This window comes from Thrips palmi, unplaced genomic scaffold, assembly GCF_012932325.1.
Source record: "Thrips palmi isolate BJ-2018 unplaced genomic scaffold, TpBJ-2018v1 HiC_scaffold_2, whole genome shotgun sequence".
In the NCBI taxonomy this organism is placed as follows: Eukaryota; Metazoa; Arthropoda; class Insecta; order Thysanoptera; family Thripidae; genus Thrips; species Thrips palmi.
The window spans coordinates 7,958,083-7,979,192 of record NW_023144629.1 but is presented as its reverse complement, the minus strand read 5'-3'; the positions used below and the strand labels follow the sequence as shown (position 1 = coordinate 7,979,192).

At 63.4% G+C, this 21,110-nt stretch overlaps 1 protein-coding gene across 9 annotated transcripts in view; it reads left to right on the top strand.

The window, feature by feature from the left end:
* The window catches only part of LOC117646862 (myocyte-specific enhancer factor 2), a 45,856-nt gene that overhangs the window by 6,697 nt on the left and 18,049 nt on the right, over positions 1-21,110 (top strand). Inside the window, exon 1 of one of the 9 annotated variants that reach the window (XM_034388154.1) lies at positions 5,790-5,889. The exons of the other annotated variants lie outside the window; for them this stretch is intronic. The gene's annotated coding sequence lies outside the window, so the exon portion shown is untranslated. Of the gene's footprint in view, positions 1-5,789; positions 5,890-21,110 lie in introns of those variants that run through there. 9 annotated transcript variants of the gene reach the window in all.

Genomic DNA, 21,110 nt, shown 5'->3' with positions numbered 1-21,110 from the left:
GCGTGCGTCGTGCGGCGTGCGTCGTGCCACGGGGGTGCGAGAGAGACGGACGACGAATCGCCGCTCGGAATCGACGGCCGCCAGCCTCGCCGTCTTCGACACTGTTCGAGCACGTCGCCGTCGTGCTGCGCGTTGTCATCCCCGGGGCCGCGGCGCCGCGCTGCCGCGGTGGGGTTGTCGGTCCCCAAGACCAGCCGTGACGTGAAGGGGAGGGGAAGGGGAGGGACGTTCTGGCGCAAAGATGCTACCGCTGCTCAGCGCCGCTAGCTGTTGCTTCTGGGCCACCCTGTGCTCTGCACTCTCCGACAGCTGGGAGGGAGGGGGCCTCCCTGCCGCCCCGGCCCGCCCCGCCGAGGGCCTAGCGGCGTTGGGCGCGTGCCAGGGTGGCGGGCCTGCGCCGCTGTGCTGCTGTGGCGGGGGGCGTGTGGGCCCCTCCTCGCCCCGCCCCGCCCCGCCCCGCGCGGGGCTGGCTCGTAAGTCCTCTGGCCTGCTGCTGCCGCTTCATGGACCACATCCCAGACGACACGTGCCCCTACCCCTCCCTCCGCTGGTCTGTCTGTCTGTCCGTCCGTCCGTCTGCGCGTCGCGGCGCTGCCCGAGGGCTGCCCGAGGGGCTGCCGGACCCCTCCGCGGCGCGGACGGCACGGCACGACGCGCGCGCCTTTGAAGCGGGCTTTACGTGGAACTGGAAGTACTTCCAGGATCGGCCCAAAGACAGCCTCGTTGTTGGCCTCCGTGGAGGTGTGTCGGCGTGCGCGGTGCGGCGCGGTGCGCGTCGGCCGATGACGTCAAGGCGGGTCGGGCCGGCACGGCGCGCCTCTCCAGGCACGCCGGGCACGCCGGCCCGGAGCATTGTACTCGCGAGCTGCGCCCGGCAGGTAGGCCGACCACGTGGGCGCCCCGAAGGAGGTCTTGTCCGAGAGCGCGGGGGCTTTGGAGCCGCGAGGTGAGGCGGCGCCCCCGCACTGCCCCGCACCCTCTGGGGACCAACAGCTGGCCCCAGCCCCAGCCAGCCCCAGCCAGCCCCGGCCTGCATGGCAACTGGCGTGGCGAGGCTATGGCGGGGCGCGGCGCGGTCGTCTGCTTGTTGCCACCACCCGGCTCGGCTCGGCCTCGCCGCGCCACCCCGCCGCGGGGCTCGGCTGCGCTCATCACCTTGGCTCGGCTCGGCACCAGCCCCGTGTGCGCTCGGCTCGGCTTGGCTTCTGTGGTGATGCTTGCTGCGTTGGACCAAAAAACAAAACAACACGCGTTGTAGGCCCGCTGGGGGAGAGCGGGAGCAAGCGGGAGCACTGTGGAAAGGGGAAGGGGGCAGGAGGAAGGGGACGGGACGCCTCGGAGTTAATGGCCTCGAGGAGGGAGTTGAAACCTCTCAAACCCTGCAGGCCCGGCACGGCACGGCACGGCACGGCACGGCCCGACCGGCACCCTGTGCTGGCATGTCCGTTCTTGGTTCTTGCCATGTCCGCCCCGCCCGGTCCCCCTCCGCGTGTCATTGGCACGCGCGCCGTACGCTGTACGATAATGCTCCGTGACGGCATGAAACTCTCCGCTAACATCAAACAGTCGGAGTCGGAGCAAGCAGGACAAGCTCGTTAAAGAAACACTGCGGGCTTGGCCTGGCTTGGCTTGTCGCCGATCCGATGGCGCGGCGCGCGCGCGCGACCGTGCATTTTAATTTTTCCCCACTCAGCTGTCCGTCGATACACTGCGCGTGGGAGGGGACGGACCTGGCGCCGAAGCGCGCTGAAGTGTCCATCCCCCCTCTCTTCCGGGCTATCTCCGGGACGCACACGTTTGCGTCACAACTTACTCTGCGGAGGCGGAGGGATAAACGGACTCGCGACTCAATTACCTGCAGAGTGCCGCCAGCAGGCCGTCGCCCCGTCTCTCTCGCACCCCTGCGGCCGCCTACGGCACGCCCCGCGAGTGCGAGAGAGACGGGGCGAGCCACAGTGCGGCTGCAGCAGCGCCGCGTGGGAGCATTTTAACAACGGAGCCGCGCTGCATGTGTCATGCGCGCTCGCTCTCCTGACAGACAGTGCCACACACACTCCCTGCGCGGCCGCCGCTGCCGCCGCACTGTTAGAACGGTTCGGTTTCCTTCCGAGTGCCAGTCCATGTTTGTATGTCACCGCGTACTCACGCCGGCTTCAAAATGTCAAAAAAAAGTTTTTAAAATTATTTTGCAGATTTAGATATCGTTTGGTGCAGTGCACAGTGGACCAGAAGGCCGGTGGAGGCGGCCAAAACTCTGGACGCGTTTTGAGCTGCAAAGTCGCTGAACAGGGCTCGAACCGAACGTGTGACCCCACCAATGGATTCCTCGTTCGGAGAGCAATCCATTGGTGGGGTCACACGTTCGGTTCGAGTCCCATTTAGCGACGCTGGAGCTCAAAACGCGTCCAGAGTTTTGGCCGCCTCCACCGGTCTTCTGGCCCACTATGCAGTGTTTCTTGGTTTGCACAACGCGCACGCTTGCCTGCATTTGTGCAACTCGCGGATGGCGCTGTCTGCCGCTTCTGGGCGCTGGCCAATACGAGGCCGGTGGACCGCCGCCGCCACCAATAATCGCTCCGCAGAGACAAAAACAAAAATCCCGCGTTTCTGGCCAACAACAAAACTGTAATTTTTGTAAATGGTTTGCGCTGACAAAGAAATATTAATTGATAAAAGGTGCCTCAGCTTGCACGTGCGTCCTCAGCGATATCAACGCGCACACTGTGAAGGACTATTGTTCGCTGCTCGCTGGCAGATTATTTCACCTGGGCCCTTTCGGGTCCTTTTGGCACGTACGCGGCACTGTAAACCCCTTCCCCACGTGAAAGCCGCTCTTTCCATTCACTTTTCACAGTGTAACGGGGTCTTCTTGAGGACTTTGTTCGAGTGATGGTCTTCGCGGAGCGTAGCGATAAGAATGAGCGGCTTCGTCGTAAATCCCTTTCGCAGACCTCCCACCGTCCCTCTCCAGATCCACGTCTCTCTCTCTCTCCCTCTCCAACACGCGCGCACTCGCACACACTCACACCCCACGCGCGGCGTGGAGGCCCTAGGCACCGGCCCTAGGCCCTCTCAGCGAATGTGCCCGGCCTTTCCGGCGGACCACGCGTGGCGCGCCACACCGATGTTTCCGCGTTCGTGTGTCAATGGAAGATGGAGATGCTGCAGTATTTTTAAAACTGCGCCGTGGTGGCCGCGACGACGCAAGGCATGGCGGCATGGCGGTGGAGTGCCCGACAGCTCGTTTGCATTTGCCTTCGCCTTCGTCGGGGAAACGAAACGCAACGCAACGCCCCGGCGATGCCTATCTGGCACGGCGTGTACAGCACCTGGGCGTCAGGGCCTCGGTGTCAGGGCCTCAGCGCCAGGGCCTCGGTGTCAGGGCTTCGGTGTCAGGGCCTCGGTGTCAGGGCTTCGGCGTCAGGGCCTCGGTGTCAGGGCCTCAGCGCCAGGGCCTCGGTGTCAGGGCTTCGGTGTCAGGGCCTCGGTGTCAGGGCTTCGGCGCCAGGGCCTCGGTGTCAGGGCCTCAGCGCCAGGGCCTCGGTGTCAGGGCTCGGTGCAGGGCCTCGGTGTCAGGGCTTCGGCGTCAGGGCCTCGGTGTCAGGGCCTCAGCGCCAGGGCCTCGGTGTCAGGGCTTCGGTGTCAGGGCCTCGGTGTCAGGGCTTCGGCGCCAGGGCCTCGGTGTCAGGGCCTCAGCGCCAGGGCCTCGGTGTCAGGGCCTCGGCGTCAGGGCCTTGGCGTCAGGGCCTCGGCGTCAGGGCCTCGGCGTCAGGGCCTCGGCGTCAGGGCCTCGGCGTCAGGGCCTCGGCGTCAGGGCCTCGGCGTCAGGGCCTCGGCGTCAGGGCCTCGGCGTCAGGGCCTCGGCGTCAGGGCCTCGGCGTCAGGGCCTCGGCGTCAGGGCCTCGGCGTCAGGGCCTCGGTGTGCACGGTGGCGCCGCTCCGCCACAACAGACTTTGAAAGCGTGCTCGGCTTTCCGGCGCGTCTGCCGTGCGGCCGCGCGGCCGTGCGCCGTGCGTCGGGGACACATACTTGGGGGGCTAAGATTAGAACGCGGTGCTGCGGTGCTGCACGGGGGTCATCCTCGGCAGCGTGCGCAGCGTGCGCTGCGGGAGGGCGCGGCGTAGCCATGGCGTAGCCCTCGGCGTGGAGCGTGGCGGTGCGCACCGTCTCTCTCGCACTCGCGGGACGTTGCGTCGGGGTGCGAGAGAGACAGAGCGACGGGGCGGCCGGGCGAGCAGGGCGCCTGCGAGGTGGGCAGCGCCTCCACTGCCACGCACGGCTGCGCGCGGGTTGCCTACTCGCCGGGCGCTTCAGAGCCTCGTTCCTCGTCGCGCTCAGGTGCGCGCTCGCCGCTCACGGCACAGGTGACTGGGCAGCAGCGCCCCGACGGCCCCGCCCCGCCACGTCGAGCGCTCGTCCTCCTGGAAGCGGAAGGTCCCGGGTTCGAACGCCGCCGCCGCCGCGCGTTTCGTTTCCCCCCGCCTTTCTGACCGGGTATCGGAAACCATTAAGGGCTATTGGCTGGGCCGCTGGGCCGCTGGGCTGCCATATTGGGCGTGGCGCGGCGCATCCAGGGCAGGGCCAGGCACGCGGCGAGGGCTCAGACCGTCTGCAGACTGAGGACCGTTTTCGTCGCTCTGTCTCTCTCGCACCCACGCGGCACGCCGGGCACGCCCCACGAGTGCGAGAGAGACAGCGGGAATCAGTGTGCCGCCGCAGTACAATCGACTGGCCGGCCATTGTGTGCAGTGGCCGGCAGTGCCCGGCAGTGCCCCGCAGTGCCGTGCTCTCGGTTTTAAGGTGGCGGAGCGAGGAGCCTTGGAAATGACGGGTGGAGTCGACGGTGGAGTCCCTGGAGGAAGGTAGTCTGTCCAGGGTCCGCGTGCCGCCACCGCCACGGCCGGCAAACAATGAACATTCCAAGCAGCGCCGCTGGAGAGCCGCCGGCCGCCGTGCCAAAGTTTGGGGCACACCCTCCCTCCGGCGCGCGCCCCAAACCAGCCGCAGAACTGACCCGCGCAACGGGCCGCCCCGCTCGCCGCGCCCCGCCGCGCCCCGCCGCGCCCCGCCACGCCCCGCCGCGCCCCGCCGCGCCCCGCCACGCCCCGCCCCGCCACGCCCCGCCCGTAGGTGCTGCACCAACCCATGGCCTATGCACCGAAGCGCGATTCTAAATCCGATTCAACTCGCAAGGGCAAGGGTAATTTTAGCGGGGTTTGTATTTGAAAACTTTATTTTAAAACGGCGTGGCGTGGCGGGCGTGGCTGGCACGGCGGCGTGTTTAGCCGGCCACATTTAGACGACGCGCGCTTGTCTGCGGCTATACTGGGTTCAAATACCCGAAAAAAGATTTTTGCCCCCCGAAATAAATCGCCTGTAAGCGCCAACGGGACCCTGTGAGGCCGGCATGGCCCATGAGCCGCAGTCGGTGCCGAGTCGACCAGCGGGAGTGTGTCTTGGACGTGAGGGGCGCCCTCCCTGCGCCCGCCCTGCGCCCTGGCCTACCCGACGGCGCGTTGCGGCCGCGCCATCCGCCCCGGGGCTGGAGTCCAGGCCGTCGCCGTGCCTCGCCTCCCGGTGCGCGGGTCTGCGTGCGCCCGACGGGAGGGTGGCCGACCCCGGGCGTCGTCAGAGCCAGAGCACCGCGTCGTTGTCCAGCTGGTGGCCGCGATGAACCCCGCGACACGCCGGTTGGCCGGCCTGCCGGCCTGCCGGCCTGCGAGGGTGTGCCGCAGGGCCGCCAACCTCAGCGCGCCGGCAAGGGTTACCGCGCCGCGGCGCCGCCAACCTCACAAGCGCGACGACGGCGGCTCGGCTGAAGACGCTGAAGACGCTGAAGACGCTGAGGGCAGGGCGCGCCGCGACCGGCACCGCTCCGGTGTACACAGGTAAGCCGCCCCGAGGCTTGCCCCGAGGCTTGCCCCGAGGCTTGCCCCGAGGGCAGCTACACTCCAAATCCAGGGTGTCTAGAAACTATACGCCTTAGGCGTATGCCACAGAAATGGAACTGCCTTAAGGCGCCTTGATTCTACACGCCAAAGGCGTATACCCCATTGAGCACCTTTTGCAGATAGAAGTTAGCATGTGAGCACCATTGGTCGAAGGAAAGGTGCGTGCATTGTACACACCCTGGATCATAGGCACTGAGCTCAACAGGACTCAAGGTGCGTAGAATGTAAACACCCTTTAAGGCCTCGGTAGGCATGGCCTCGGCCAAGGGCGGTGTTTGCATTCAACGCACCTAGAGTCCTGTTGAGCTCAGTGCCTATGATCCAGGGTGTGTACAATGCACGCACCTTTCCTTCGACCAATGGTGTTCACATGCTAACTTCTATCTGCAAAAGGTGCTCAATGGGGTATACGCCTTTGGCGTGTAGAATCAAGGCGCCTTAAGGCAGTTCCATTTCTGTGGCATACGCCTAAGGCGTATAGTTTCTAGACACCCTGGATTTGGAGTGTAGGGCTGCGATCAATGGATGGCCCTCCGCGAAGTGCGCTGTGCCGTCGTGGAGCCGCGCGGGGCCTACACCGTGAACACTGTGTCCCCAATGCAGTACGAACCCCGCTCCACAGCCCCTGTCACTGAAGCCGTCGTGGCGGCAGTTCGGAAACCACCACACTTTCCGACACCGGAACTGTACAACGACTCGGACTTCCCTCCGCGCGCAGGCTGCGTGATTTCAGAGTGCGCTGAAAGGCGGGAAACAATTGGACGGGGGGGGGGGGGGAGCAGCTGAGGCAGCACGTCACACCTGGACCGCGTGGCTGCGGGGTGGCTGCGTGTTGTTTTGCATGGGCGTTGTGGTTGGTGTGTGTGTGTGTGTGTGTGTGTGTGTGTGTGTGTGTAGGGGGGTCACGTGCCACTCACACACCGCCCACACATCTGCTTGCGCCATTTTTGTTCTTTATTGTGGAACGTGTGCGCGTCGCCTCGCGTCGCCTCGCGTCGCCCGATCCGGCGACAACTGGCGCACGGACACACTTACAGCGTCGCGGACACACCCGGAGTGGACTGCGTATTTCTGCCTCGGCCGTGTCACCATGGTGTCGCGGGCAGCCAGGCCAGAGGCAGGCCAGAGGCAGGCCAGAGGCAGGCCACTTCCTGCCAATCAGCTGCATGCGCGATTTGGAGTGGAAATACCTTCCGCGGCGCTGCCCCCGGCTGCCCCAGATAAATCGGAGCGAGCTGCTTTGGGGACGGTCCCTTGGACCCGCTATGCTGCTCCTGGCGGCCGCGGCTCCTCCTCTGGTAGGCTGTCTCTGTCTCTCTCGCACTCACGGGGTGTCTCGAAGCGTGCGAGAGAGACAGAGCGATGGCGGCTCGGAGGGCAGCCGCCGCGCGTCTTCGGGGCAACACGGCACGGCTGCAGGGCTGCGCGGCTCTTGTGTGGGTCCGCGTCCCCTCCACCGCGGTCCTGGCCCCGGCCGGTCCCCCACCGCGAGAGGGAGTGTCTTCTCCTCCTCGCCGACTCGGCGCTCGGCGCGCTCGGCGTGGTGCTGGCCCGGCCCCCCACGTGCACCAAGAGTACGCGGCCTGTCAATGCGTCTGTGCGACGGACTGCGTCGCTCTGTCTCTCTCGCGCCCAGAGGGACGCCCTTCGAGTGCAGGAAAGACAGAGGCATGCCTGACGGGGAAGTCCGAGCGGTGGAGGACTGCGGGTGAAGCCCAAGGGTGGCGATGGAGACCAGCGCTGGGCGGAGTCCAACAAGTCGCCGACGGCGACTTGTGTTGACGGACGCGTGTGACTGGTGACGTCTAACGACTGGTGAAGTCCAGGGAGACTCTGACGGTGAAGTCCTCGAGGACGGAGCCCGAGTCTAAAAGTTTAACGGGCGAGGCGGGCGAAGTCTGGTGAAGGTGATGAAGTCGAAGTCTGGCCAGCCCTTCGCCGCAGAGCGTGTCGGGGCACGCAGGAAGAGGGGAGGGGGGCGTGGCGGGGCGTGGCGGGGCGTGGCGGGGCGCCGCGGTGGTGGGGGCCCCAGAGTAGGGGGCTGGCCGGCCGCGGCGCTGCCACCACGTGCTGCCATTTAAGGTGTCGTGGCGTGGACCAGGGGGGCGTGGCGTGGCGTGGGGCCCCGTAGGGAGGCCCCGTAGGGGGGGGCGGCCCGCCCCGCCCGGCTGGGTGGGGGCTTCATTCAGCACGCCTTGTTCATTCATCGGCAGCGGCACATCCCTCTCTCTCGCACTAATGGCACGTCTCGCGCAGGTGCGAGAGAGACAGAACGACGGGCGTCGGGCGTGGAGCACCCCAAACACCCCCGGAGGACTGCCACGTGATGGCGGCGCCGTCTCGCCCCTCGTGACTCTGTCTCTCTCGCACGCCTGCGGGGCCGGGCCGGGCCGCGAGTGCGAGTGAGACGGAGGCACCGTTCGACTGCTCGTTACCCGTGCGAGGAAAACGTGGAAGTGCGTCACGGAGAAGGGAGACGAGGCAAGGCGCCTTCCTTTTGCCGCGGGCAGGGCACGCCGCCTCCCTTCGCCTTGATTGCCAGCTACAATATTCAATGACAGACGCGACGGCCCACGGTGGGCCAGAAGACCGGAGGAGGCGGCCAAAACTCTAGACGCGTTTCGAGGTCCAGAGTCGTTAACTGGACTCGAACCGACCGTGTGACCCCACCAATGGATTGCTCTTCGAACGAGTCACACGTCCGGTTCGAGTCCCATTTAGCGACTCTGGACCTCGAAACGCGTCTAGAGTTTTGGCCGCCTCCACCGGTCTTCTGGCCCACTGTGCGGCCAGGCTGTCTCTCTCGCACTCGCTCCAGAGGTGCCAGACAGTCAGAGCGACGGAGCACTGTTCGGAAAGGGAACAAGAAGTGTCTTTCTCATTCCCAGGTGCTCGACTGCGCACTGCGTCTCGAGTGCTGGCCGTGGCCCCAGACCCCCAGAGCAAGTAGCTCAGGAGATACTCGCCTCCGTCGGCCTTGCCCGTGCCTAGCCGTGTCCTTGTTTACCGTCTGAAGCGTCTTGGTCCCGGTGCGCGCCGAACCAATCAGGGGCGCCATCTAGTCAGGCTGGCGCGTCCGACCTGGAACCCCCTATCGCTCAGGGAACAGCGCGCTTTCGTCGCTCTGTCTCTCCCGCTCTGGCGCACGGCCCGCCAGTGTGGGAGTGAGACAGACTGCAATCAATCCCCGGCGCGTGCTCAGGGCAGGGCCCGGCCCGGAGACGCTCCCCCTCCTCCGGCAGCAAAGCTAATTGGCCGAAATGGAATCCGCATGTTGGCGTAACAATGACTTGACTTCTCCTCATTGCTCGCCCGCGGCTGGGGCCGAGGCTAGGGTTGCCACCGCGCGCGGCCCGTGGCTAGGGTTGCCTGCCGCCCTGGAGGCCCTGGAGGCCCTGGAGCTGGCGAGGCCGCGAGGCCGTCGGCAACCCGACCCGGCGCGGCCCGGCCTCGGCCGCGTGACGTCAATTCCGGCAGGCTGTCTCCCTCGCACCCCTGTGCGTCGCCTCGTGAGCGCGAGGGGGACAGAGCACACCGTCAAACCCAGCGGGCAGTCACCTGGAGACTCCCCGCGCGCCACGCGAGTCACATAGAGAGTCACATCGTGAGCCAAGCCGCGGGTTGCGGGTTCGAACACCGCTTTATTCATTTTTCGCGCCGTTTCCCGCCAATCCAATTTGGACCAGTTTTGACCGGGCGTGGCGGGCGGGCCGCCAGGGCTGTCAACCGCTAATATCCGTTCCGCCTTCGCGAACGCGCCCTCGAACGCCTGGGAGGAGGCAGAGGCGTGGTGCGCCGCAATCACCGGCCTGCAGCGTGAGTGGCTCTGTCTCTCTCGCACCCCCGTGGGACGCCCGGGGCGCCCCGTGAGTGCGAGAGAGACGGAGACAGAGAGTGCTGGAGAGGACGCCCTGGCTGCCTCGGTCTTCAATCTCCCTGTCCAACCCACTTTCGCGCAGACAAAATTGCATTGTCGGTCGAGGCGCCGGCCACTGTGCCGCCCCCGCCGCCCCCCGGCGCCGCCCCCGCCGCCCCCGTGCGCCACGTCCCCCAGACCACGGGGCGGCCTGCTGCGCCTCCGCTCGTGTTGGACCGTGTTCTAGTCCGACACAAATGGGAAGCGCTTTGGCGGGAAACGCTGCGCCGCTGCGGTGGCGGTACGTAGAGGTGCACAGTGGGCCAGAAGACCGGTGGAGCCGGCTAAAACTCAAAACGCGTTTTGAGCTCCAGAGTCGTGAAATAGGTTCTAGAACCGAACGTGTGACCCCACCAATGGAAAGCTCTTTGAACGAGGAATCCATTGGTGGGGTCACACGTTCGGTTCGAGTCCAGTTAGCGACTCTGGAGCTCAAAACGCGTCTTGAGTTTTGGCCGCCTCCACCGGTCTTCTGGCCCACTGTGCGGTGTGGTTGAGGACCTGCCCGAGCTCGTTCCAGATTGCGTTGCGGCTGGACTGATCCCGCACAGTGTGACCGTCGGTCCATCTCTCTCGCACCGATGCGCAGCGCCCCGTGAGTGCGAGAGAGAGAGAGAGAGAGAGAGAGAGAGAGAGAGAGAGAGAGAGAGAGAGAGAGAGAGAGAGGCCGCCCGGGCCGACCGCGGCTGGCGGCAGACTCCCCGGTCAGAGATCTTCCTCGCGGTCCCATCATCGGCGTGCTCGGTTGACGCACCTGCCGAGCCGTTCAGAAGAGTCGTTTCGTCGCTCTGTCTCTGTCGCACCTTTATGGAATGCCCCGTGAGAGTGAGAGAGACAGCGAATCAGTCTGCTGGATGACGTCCACCCGTGAACCGTCGGACGTTGGAAAGGCTGGCCGTGGGGCGCCGAAAGCAGGAATCCCTGGCCTGGCGTGGCTGCGTCGCTAGACTCACGGCGTCGTGAACCTTCTGGGTTGTCAGCCGAGAGGCGGCGCGGCGCGGCGCGGCCCGGGTTAGCCTATCCACGCGGAGCGCGAAGCGCGCAGCGCGCAGCCAGAGCGACGCCGACTCGCTTTTGTGACACACCACCAAACAATTAAATCCGATTAAATCAGTTTCGAGATATAACTTTCATTGCAAAATGAAACGCAACATAGTGTGGTGGACACTTGGCCTCGTGGAGTCGGGTTTGAAAATTCAGACACTGGAGGGGTTTCGACATGGGCTTTGATGCTGCATGAAAGCATTGCTCGGTGGATTGCATCGGACCAAAGCAGCAACGTGCGCGCTGCGCTGCGCAAAACTCTGGCCGTGAAAATGTTTATCGCGCTCGTGTGCGCCATTCCTCCGCGTCAATGCTTCCGAAAGTCAGCGCCCGGACGAGACGAGACGAGGCCGGCTCTCCAAATTTCATTTCGTCGCGCCGCGCCGCCGCGCAGTGGGCCAGAAACCGGTGGAGGCGGCCAAAACTTTAGACGCGTTTTGAGCTCCAGCGTCGCTAAACGGGACTCGAACCGACCGTGTGACCCCGCCAATGGATTGCTCTCCGGACGAGGAATCCATTGGTGGGGTCACACGTTCGGTTCGAGTCCCGTTTAGCGACTCGGGAGCTCAAAACGCGTCCGGGATTTAGACCGCCTCCACCGGTCTTCCGGCCCACTGTGCGCCGCGCGCTGCAGGCCGCATCCGAACAGTGCGCTTTTGCCGCTCCGCTACTCTCTCCGTGGCGTTGGTGAGCCCCAGCGGCCGTGAGGGTGCGAGAGAGACAGAGCGAGCGGTTCGGCCGCGGTCCGCGATTCGCATCCAACTGATTCTGCTGCTATTCATTGGCCTGATGATCACTTATTGGGCTGCCCGGCCGGCCGGAAGCGCGGAGCATCTGCCCGTCCAGGCGGAAACGGAAGGGGAGACGGATCGGACGAACCGAACGCCCCGCCGGCGCGGACGTCACGCGGTGTCACGCAGTGTAGTAACACCGGCCTTTTCCTGACAAAATGGACAAGGAACCGCGCCCCTCGCACAGTGGGCCACAAGACCGGCGCAGGCGGCCGAAACTCTAGACGCGTTTTGAGCTCCAGAGTCGCTCAACAGGACTCGAACGGAACGTGTGACCCCATTAATGGATTCCTCGTTCGGAGAGCAATCCATTGGTGGGGTCACACGTTCGGTTCGAGTCCCATTTAGCGACTCTGGAGCTCAAAACGCGTCTGGGAGTTTTGGCCGCCTCCGCCGGTCTTCTGCCCCAGTGCAGCACCTCCGGCCCGGGCCAATATTTCTCACCCAGCTAACGAGGGCGAATTCCTGACGCCTTTCTCGTGATTTCTAGGAAGTACGTGAAAGAGGTTGGTGCTTGGTGGAGCTCGGCGCGGAGCTTGGCGTGGTGCGGAGGGGCGGCCTGGCCCCGCCCGCGTTGCGCTCGGCGGCTCGGCGCTTGGCCATCGGCCAGCCCGGCGGCACCCCTTGGCTGCGCCCTGCTCCGCGCTCGGCCCCTGCGCCCCGATTCCGAGAGGGGCCGCACGCTCTCGCACTCACGGGGCCAGTCGTGCGGGCGCGAGAGAGACAGGCCGACGGGACCTCCCGCTCGGAACCAGCCTGCAGCCCGCGCTATATTTAGGTGTGGCCGCGGGGCGCCCCCCTGCCCCCCGGTGCCCCCCTTGTAGCCGTGGCTGCCGTGGCCGGTGGGTATGGCCAGGGTGCTCCCTGCCTCCCTGCCTGCCTGCCTGCCTGCCTGCCTGCCTGCCTCCCTGCCTGCCTGCCTGCCTGCCTGCCTGCCTGCCTGCCTGCCTGCCTGCCTGCCTGCCTGCCTGCCTGCCTGCCTGCCTGCCTGCCTGCCTGCCTGCCTCCCTGCCTGCCTGCCTGCCTGCCTGCCTGCCTGCCTGCCTGCCTGCCTGCCTGCCTGCCTGCCTGCCTCTCTGCCTGCCTGCCTCCCTGCCTGCCTGCCTCCCTGCCTGCCTGCCTGCCCACATGAACGCCTCGGCGGCGGCAAGGATGCGCTGGCAGACATGGGCTGAGAGAGAGAGAGAGAGAGAGAGAGAGAGAGAGAGAGAGAGAGAGAGAGAGAGAGAGAGAGAGAGAGAGGCGTGGGGGAGAGCGTGTGGAGACGGAGGGAGAGAGACGGAGTTGAAACGCCCACGACGCCGCGTCGCGAAAGTTAGTGAAAAGTTTACCTCTCGCGAAAGACGCGAATTACTGTCTGGGTGCAAGGTCTGCTGTCGTCGCTCTGTCTCTCTCGCACTCGCGGGGTGTCCGGGTGTCCCGCGGGAGTGCGAGAGAGACGATCGCGGCGCGGGGCGGGCTGCAGCAGTGGCGCTGCGCGGGGTCCATCGCGCTCCACCAGCGCAACAAGTCCGCCCTGGCCGCGGGCCTGCCCGCCCGGTCGCGCCCTGCACTGTACGCACCGCCAGGAACCGTCAGAACCCTCCGAAAATGTAGACTCCCTTGTCTCAGTCAAAGCGACCAACTGTGCACGCAGTCGGAAATCGTGAATAAGTAATCGTTTCTGTGTCGATTCGACTTGTCATCTTTTCTGACGGTTTGACGGTTCTTGCGGCGTGTCGCGTTGTCAGCGCGTTGCACTGGCCAGCCCGCCCCCGCGCGTTGGACGCGTTGGACGCGCTGGACGCCGAGCCGCTATTTCCGGGGCCGACGCAGCGCGGCTGGAGGCTGGAAGGGCTGGAGCGAGGCACGCTCCTACAGTGGCGTGGGCCGCTGATGAGTAAGCCAAATGCACCCGCCATGCGTAATGCAGAGTGTGTCGGAAGGCTGGATGCACTGACGGCCACCCCAGCAAACAGGCCGATGGCGCGCCGGGTCAGCAGGCCAGCGGCAGCGGTCTCTCTCGCACTCGTTGGCAGTGTGGGGAGTTACTGACGCGTCTGGCCGCTCCGGCGTTGCGTGGCGCGCGCCTGTAGCCTGATTCCGAGAGTCGTTTTCGTCCGCTGTGTCTCTCTCGCACTCAAGGGGCGCCCCCTGTAGGTGTGAGAGAGACAGAGCGACGAAAACGACTCTCGGAATCAGTCTGCTGGATGGCTGCCTGCGGCCGTCCCGCTACACACGGCTGGAAGGTGGGCCTCTCTCTCTGTCTGCACAGTCCACAATGATGGGGGACTCCGTGGTGTAACGAAGGGCGGTTATGGAGTCGCCCTGTTGGGCCGCAGGGCCGAAGGAACGGACCGGGACCCGGAGGGCCTCCCGGGAAAGGCCGGGGGATGCTTTCGCAACAGGTTAGTAGTGCGCTTACAATGCGCGCCCTGCGCGCCCACCCCACTGCCCAAAGCCCTGCAGGGCGGGCTGGGCAGCGGCAGCGAACTGATTCCGAGAGTCGTCGCTCTGTCTCTCTCGCACCCATACGGGGCGCCCATGAGTGCGAGAGAGACAGAGCGACGGCACCGACTCTGCAGGCCTACCGCACGTCCTTCGTGCGCCCACACCTCTCTCTGCTTCAAAGACTCCATTTGCGTTTTAATAATGACTTCAAAAAAAGTGCCGCCAGGGGGACGCGAACCCCGAACCCTTCCCTCCGAGTGACGTCCACGCCCTTAACGACCACGCCGACGGCTCGCCACGTCGCGGCTCACGCGGCTCAAGTTGCCGTCGACACAAAACCCCGGGCAGCGGCGCTAGCGCCGCCAGCGGACCGATTCCGAGAGTCGTCGCTCTGTCTCCCTCGCACTCGCGGGGTGCCCCGTCGTAGCCCCGTCGTAGCCCCGTCGGGGCGGGGCCAGGGGGGCCGCGAGTACGCGCGAGTGTCGAGTGACAATTATTTTGCAGCGACGTTCACCTTTGCGAGCGGAGCGCGACTTGGAAAATTGCCGCGCCGGGAAATAAAAGGAAGAATGGAGCGAGAGTGGCGCCGCCGAGGGCCACGTGCCTCCAGCCTCCCTCCAGCGCCGCCGGGGTGCCTGGAGCCGGCCTGGAGGCTGCCTGGAGTCTGCCTGGAGTCTGCCTGGAGGCTGCCTGGAGTCTGCCTGGAGTCTGCCTGGAGGCTGCCTGGAGTCTGCCTGGAGTCTGCCTGGAGCCTGCCTGGAGCTGGAGCGGGCAGCAGACTCATTCCGAGAGTCGTTTTCGTCGCCCTGTCTTTCTCGCACCTGCAAGGGACGATCCATGAGTGCGAGAGAGACAGAGCGACGAAAACGACTCTCGGAATGAGTCTGCTGGAGCGGGCTGGAGAGAGAGTCTGAGACGGGGCTGGTGCACGCACCTCGCTGCAGGTCTTCTCGGTGCGGATGAGCTCTCTCTCTGAGCAAAATCAACTAAGACGGACCACTTCTTCCGGTGACCCTCTCCGATTTGCCTGATTTTTTGTAGGCTTAATAACTCACTAAAGGAGAGTCTAAAGCCAAAATATTAGGTCCCGCGAAAATTTATTACCCGAGATATGGCCAACTTTTGTTTAACTTTTGGAGAAAAAACACGAATTTGGGTATTTTGGACTAATTTTACACTTTTCATAGTAGAGGGCTAAAATTTGGTCACTTTATGTAAAATTGGCCAAGGAACAAAAATATGACCTCAGATTTGACCTCCGACGAATACCTGAAGAGTAAACCCCCCAAAACATCCTAAAAACATATAAAAAAAACAGTTTTTTCTTGGGGTTTCTGGGAAAAATATGTGGACAAAAATTTCTGCTGATCTTATCTTGTAGAAAATGACGCGATGAATCGAATGAGACCACGCGCAGATTTTTATGTCAAACCGTTTAGGAGATATAGCGGTTCAAAATATGAAAATTTTGCCATTTATTTGTTAAAAAATGCAGGTTTTGAGCATTGTTTGACGTTTTTGCCTCCTTGGTGCGTGTGGGTGTTCTTATCTTGTGGAAAAAGACGCGCTGAATCGAATGCGACCACGCATAGAGTTGTATCTCAAACCGTTTAGGAGATATAGTGGTTTAAAGTATGGGTCGGAAGAGCTCCTGCAAACACCCGACAAGGCAGAGCCGCCAAACACGCCTGTTGGGCGGGCGGACTACAGTGCCCATACTTTGAATCGCTATATCTCCTAAACGGTTTGAGATACAACTCTATGCGTGGTCGCATTCGATTCAGCGCGTCTTTTTCCACGAGATAAGAACACCCACACGCACCAAGGAGGCAAAAACGTCAAACAATGCTCAAAACCTGCATTTTTTAACAAATAAATGGCAAAATTTTCATATTTTGAACCGCTATATCTCCTAAACGGTTTGACATAAAAATCTGCGCGTGGTCTCATTCGATTCATCGCGTCATTTTCTACAAGATAAGATCAGCAGAAATTTTTGTCCACATATTTTTCCCAGAAACCCCAAGAAAAAACTGTTTTTTATATGTTTTTAGGATGTTTTGGGGGGTTTACTCTTCAGGTATTCGTCGGAGGTCAAATCTGAGGTCATATTCTTGTTCCTTGGCCAATTTTACATAAAGTGACCAAATTTTAGCCCTCTACTATGAAAAGTGTAAAATTAGTCCAAAATACCCAAATTCGTGTTTTTTCTCCAAAAGTTAAACTAAAGTTGGCCATATCTCGGGCAATAAATTTTTGCGAGACCTAATATTTTGGCTTTAGACTCTCCTTTAGTGAGTTATTAAGCCTACAAAAAATCAGGCAAATCGGAGAGGGTCACCGGAAGAAGTGGTCCGTCTTAGTTGATTTTGCTCTCTCCCTCCCTCCCTCCCTCCCTCCCTCTCTCTCTCTCTCTCTCTCTCTCTCTCTCTCTCTCTCTCTCTCTCTCTCTCTCTCTCTCTCTCTCTCGTCCGCGTGCGGAATTAGCCAGACTGGGTGGACAGGGCTCGGCGGCGTGACACTGCGTGACACGGCGTGACACGCACGACGCCAGCCTTATCAAACTCGGAATGTTGAATCGAAATAGCCGCCCGTGCGTCCGCGATGCGCCGCGATGCGTCACGCAGGGCTATAAACCGCCTGCCCTGCACACTGGAGGACGTTTCCCCTCCCCGTTAATTGACGGAGCAAGTTTGTAATTGAGGGGATGATAAAGACCCCGTGCGATTTTTTCCGTGATTCCTCTGCATCTTGCTCCGTGGAATATCGAAAACTCGGTGGAAGTGAGAAGGACGTAAAGTTTGGATTGTCGGTGAAGTGAAGGGACTTGTAGCGGTGGAAGTGAAGACGACGTGGTTCGTTTCCTCGTGGCGATGCAGGCAGGCTGGCTGGCTGGCCGCGTGGGGGCGTCGGTGGGGCGCTGGGCCCGGGGGCGGGGCGGGGAGCGTCCTTTGACAAACCCTGTGGTCAGGTTCCGGTTCATTGGCGTCGCGCGCGCTTGGCTCGGTTCGCCAGCCGCGCCGCGCGCCGCCACGCCAAGCCCGGGTCCAGCGAGACCCCGCCCCGCCCCGCCCCGCCCCGCCCGCCCGCCCCACCCCGCCCCGCAGCGCCAGCGCGCCCCACGCGCGCTCCGCAGGTTGCGGAGCAGGGGGTGGAACTGATGTGTCGTGGCGTTCAGACGCGATTAGTGCTCTGGCAAAAATATTTGTTTTTTCGCAGCTTTTTTTTTTCATTTTGGCCAGCTTTGCGGCGCCACTGCTCCGAAACGGGTGCTGGCAGTCGCCTGCCCGAGGCGGGGTGTCAAAGAAGAAGGCCTGGAGTTCGATTGCCGATGAGCGTTTGGACGCAGCGGTCGCCCAAAGTCGCCCCAAAAACACCGTTCCACTTTTCGACCACCTCTGTCTTTTCCGTCCCAAAGCAGTCTTTATTGGTCGAGTGCCGCCGACACACGGGTGACCTTGCCTTGTTTTCGCCTTTGCGTTCTCCCGGAGCAGACACTCCAGCGGGCGAGACTGATCTGCCCACGCCGTGCCACCGTACCGTGCCACAGTGGGCCAGAAGACCGGTGGAGGCGGCCAAAATTCTAGACGCGTTTCGAGCTCCAGAGTCGCTGGGACTCAAACCGAACCTGTGACCCCACCAATGGATTGCTCTCCGAATGAGGAAGCCATTGATGGGGTCACACGATCGGTTCGAGTCCTGTTCAGCGACTCTGGAGCTCAAAACGCGTCTGGAGTTCTGGCCGCCTCCTCCGATCCTCTGGCCCACTGTGGGGTGCTCGGGGCGTGGGGCGTAGGCACGCTCGTCTCCCAGCACCCCCTCGCCGCCGTCGCCGCCCTCTTCCTGGTCGACGCACTGCTTTTGCTTCTTGTTTCTGTTTTGCCTCCCTCTAGACTCATTCCGAGAGTCGGTTTCGTCGCTCTGCGTCTCTCGCTCACCTAAACGGGACGCCCCATGAGAGCAACAGAGACAGAAAACGGTTCTCGGAATCAGTCTGCTGTGCGGGCGGAGCAAGGCGGAGGAGAGAAGGTACAAAGTGGCTTCGATTGGCTGGTTTTCCCGCGCGAGGGCGAGTGCTCCGTTCAACACGGGCAATAACGACCCGGGGCGTTGTTATTGAACGTCGCGTCATTTCATCGTCGAGGATCGTTTTTAGAAATTTCATTTTCCTCTCGCGGACGGCGGTGTCCAGGCATACCCGAGTATTCCAGCCTTTATTCATTGCCACGGATTATTTCATGCGGCTTCATTGTTCTTCGAACCCACGGCGCGCCACATTGGGCCAAAGACCGGCACAGGCGGCCAAAACTCAAGACGCGTTTGACCTCTAGAGTCGGTAAACAGGACTCGAACCGAACGTGTGACCCCACCGATGGATTCCTCGTTCGGAGAGCAATCCATTGGTGGGGGTCATACACTCCGTTCGTGTCCTGTTTTGCGACTCTGGAGCTCAAAACGCGTCTAGAGTTTTGGCCGACTCCACCGGTCTTCTGGCCCACTGTGCGCGGGGCCGCTGATGAAAATTGCGCAACAATCCTGAGACACTCATGAACACGCACTTCATCAAGTGATGGAGGGCATTGCGGCGAGCTTGGAGGTATTTCCTGTCTCCCTCGCACTCCCTGTCTCACTCACGCGCGGGCGCGCGCGGCCCCTACGCACGCGGCGCACGGCCATAAGTGCATGATGACGTCATTGGAGAAGTGCAGGGCACGGCGCGGCACCTCGGCCATTTTGTATGAGGGGGCTGTCGCGGCCACTGGGGGGGGGGCGACGGCGCGGCGTGTCCGGCACGCGAGCAGCCCGAGCCCCGCCAGCTCCGGGGTGTGGTCGGAATGACGTCACAGAGGGGCAGGGGAAGGGGGTTGCAACCGCGAAGCAGCCGCGCGCGGGGCACCGCGGGGCACCGCAGGGTAGCCGGCCGCGGCCCCCTGTCGTTCCGAGACCTCGGAGACGGTCTTCAGGAAGTCATGAGGTGGTGTGTAGGCAGGCCAGGCAGGCCAGGCAGGCCGTAAGTGGACGCCTATCGCGCGGAGGCTCTGGGCCGAGCGCCCCCCACGCCGCACCACGCCGCACCACGAGGCACGTGGCGGGTCAAAGAGCACCGGGCGGCGCGCTGGGCTGGCTGCCGATTGGCTCAAAGTGGGTATCCAGGTCGCCGCTACTTTCAGGGTAGAGGCTCGAAATACCCGGCTATTTTTTTTCGATTCCGTTTTCCTTGTTCCGCGTGCTCATGCGCGGGAATACCAGAATAGCCGGCCGCGCTCAAAGCTCCAGGCAGCCGCATGGCCGTGTGGGCATAGGCGTCGCTCCCGGAGGCGTGGGTCGCGGGTTCGACCCCCCGCGACGCTTGACATTTCCACCGTCCCGTCGACGGCCGGAGTGTCCACGCGGCGCAGGGCGAGGCGGTCCACACGTGCCCATCTTAAATGGATGGGGAAGGAAGGTGGCTTCAAAGGTTATTGGGTCCGGGGGATAGATGCCGCGAGTCGAATAATCAAGACTTGATGTTGTTGTTGCTGTTGTTTGCGTCTAGCCTCCGCGAAAGCAGCCGGCTGCGCGTTAGGGGTTTCCGCGCGGTGTAGTGGTCGTGGCGGTCGCAGTGGTTCGATGCAGATCAAGACAAGGCCTTCCGCCGGCGGCGCGGCTGGTGCTGCGCCAGTGTGCCAGTCGCAGTGCGTATAAGTCCCTGAGCCAAGGGCGCGGCGGCAGCGTGGGGCCGCCATAGGGCCGCCTGGGCCGCCTGGGCCGCTGGGGCTGCCCGCCCGGCGCGGCCGGCGGGGCGCAGGGGTGGCCGTAGCAGGGCGTAGCGGCGCCGCGCTGACGTCAAAGCCACTGGAGGCGGCCGCAGCCCCGCACCCCGCCGCACCCCGCCGCACCCCGCCGCCCCCCGCCCCGCCCCGCCCCGCCCCGCCGCGGCCCTTAGGTGCATACATTAGCATAGCGGTGGCGTGCATACCGCCGTAACAAGCGCCGCCTTCGCCGCCAACAGTTTTTCCATCGCCGACTTGAAGGCGCGCGCCTGCCGCCCCGGCGCTACCGCTGGAGGCGAATGTTTACTTGCATCTGCCTGGGTCGGCGACCCCGCGGCCAGGGCCTGGCCCTCGGCCTGGCCGGGCAGGGCCGCCGACTGGAGATCGTGCACTTGCCCAGAATAGACCCACCGGGCCGGCGCGAGCAGTGTCCGCCCCGACTCGGCACGCCACGCCGCGACACGCCGGGTTTATTTTGAAGCGAAATTATTTCGGGTGGGATTTATTTAAAAGTGCCTGACGGCGGCCCCGAAGGTGGGCGACTGTTTACATCCCGGTACCGTGACACCGTGACCTTGCTTTCAGGGCCGGCGGCCTTGACGGCGGCCTTGACGGCCTTGGGCGTCGCGCCGCGTCGCGCAGCGGCCTTAAGGGTTCGCCGGGGAACGACCCAGTCCCGAAAAGCCGTCCAGCTTCGCGGGGAAACACAGAGTCCCCGCGACAACGCTGACAACCCTCGTTCGGGTTTGCTCCACTTGATCACACAGCGATCGGAGAAGATTGCATTGAGAATTCCATCAAAAAGCGATTCGAAAAACCTCATTTTTGGCCTGTATTTTCCGGGAACATGAGAAACGATGTTCAATGAGACGTGCCATATCCCTTTGCATGACGTTTGTTTTGGGAGAGGTGTTTCGCGGACAGCAGACACACCCGTCGGGACTGGCAGGGTGGTTGTCGGTGACGCGGCCTGGGTCCTCGTCGGGGTGCGTCCAGGTGCGTCACGGCCTCGACGGCCTCGACGGCCACGTCCACTGCGGCCTGGACGGCCTGGACGGCGGGGCGGCACCACGGCCTTGGCGGTCTAACGGAGTCTCAAACGGGAGGGGCGGTGTGCTCCGCGCTGCCCCGCGTAGCTCCGCGCCGCTTTGGCCTTGTGCGCGGCGGTCGGGGCGGTGCGCGGTGCGGCCGGCCCGGTGGGCCCTCGGCCTAGACGGCCTTGGC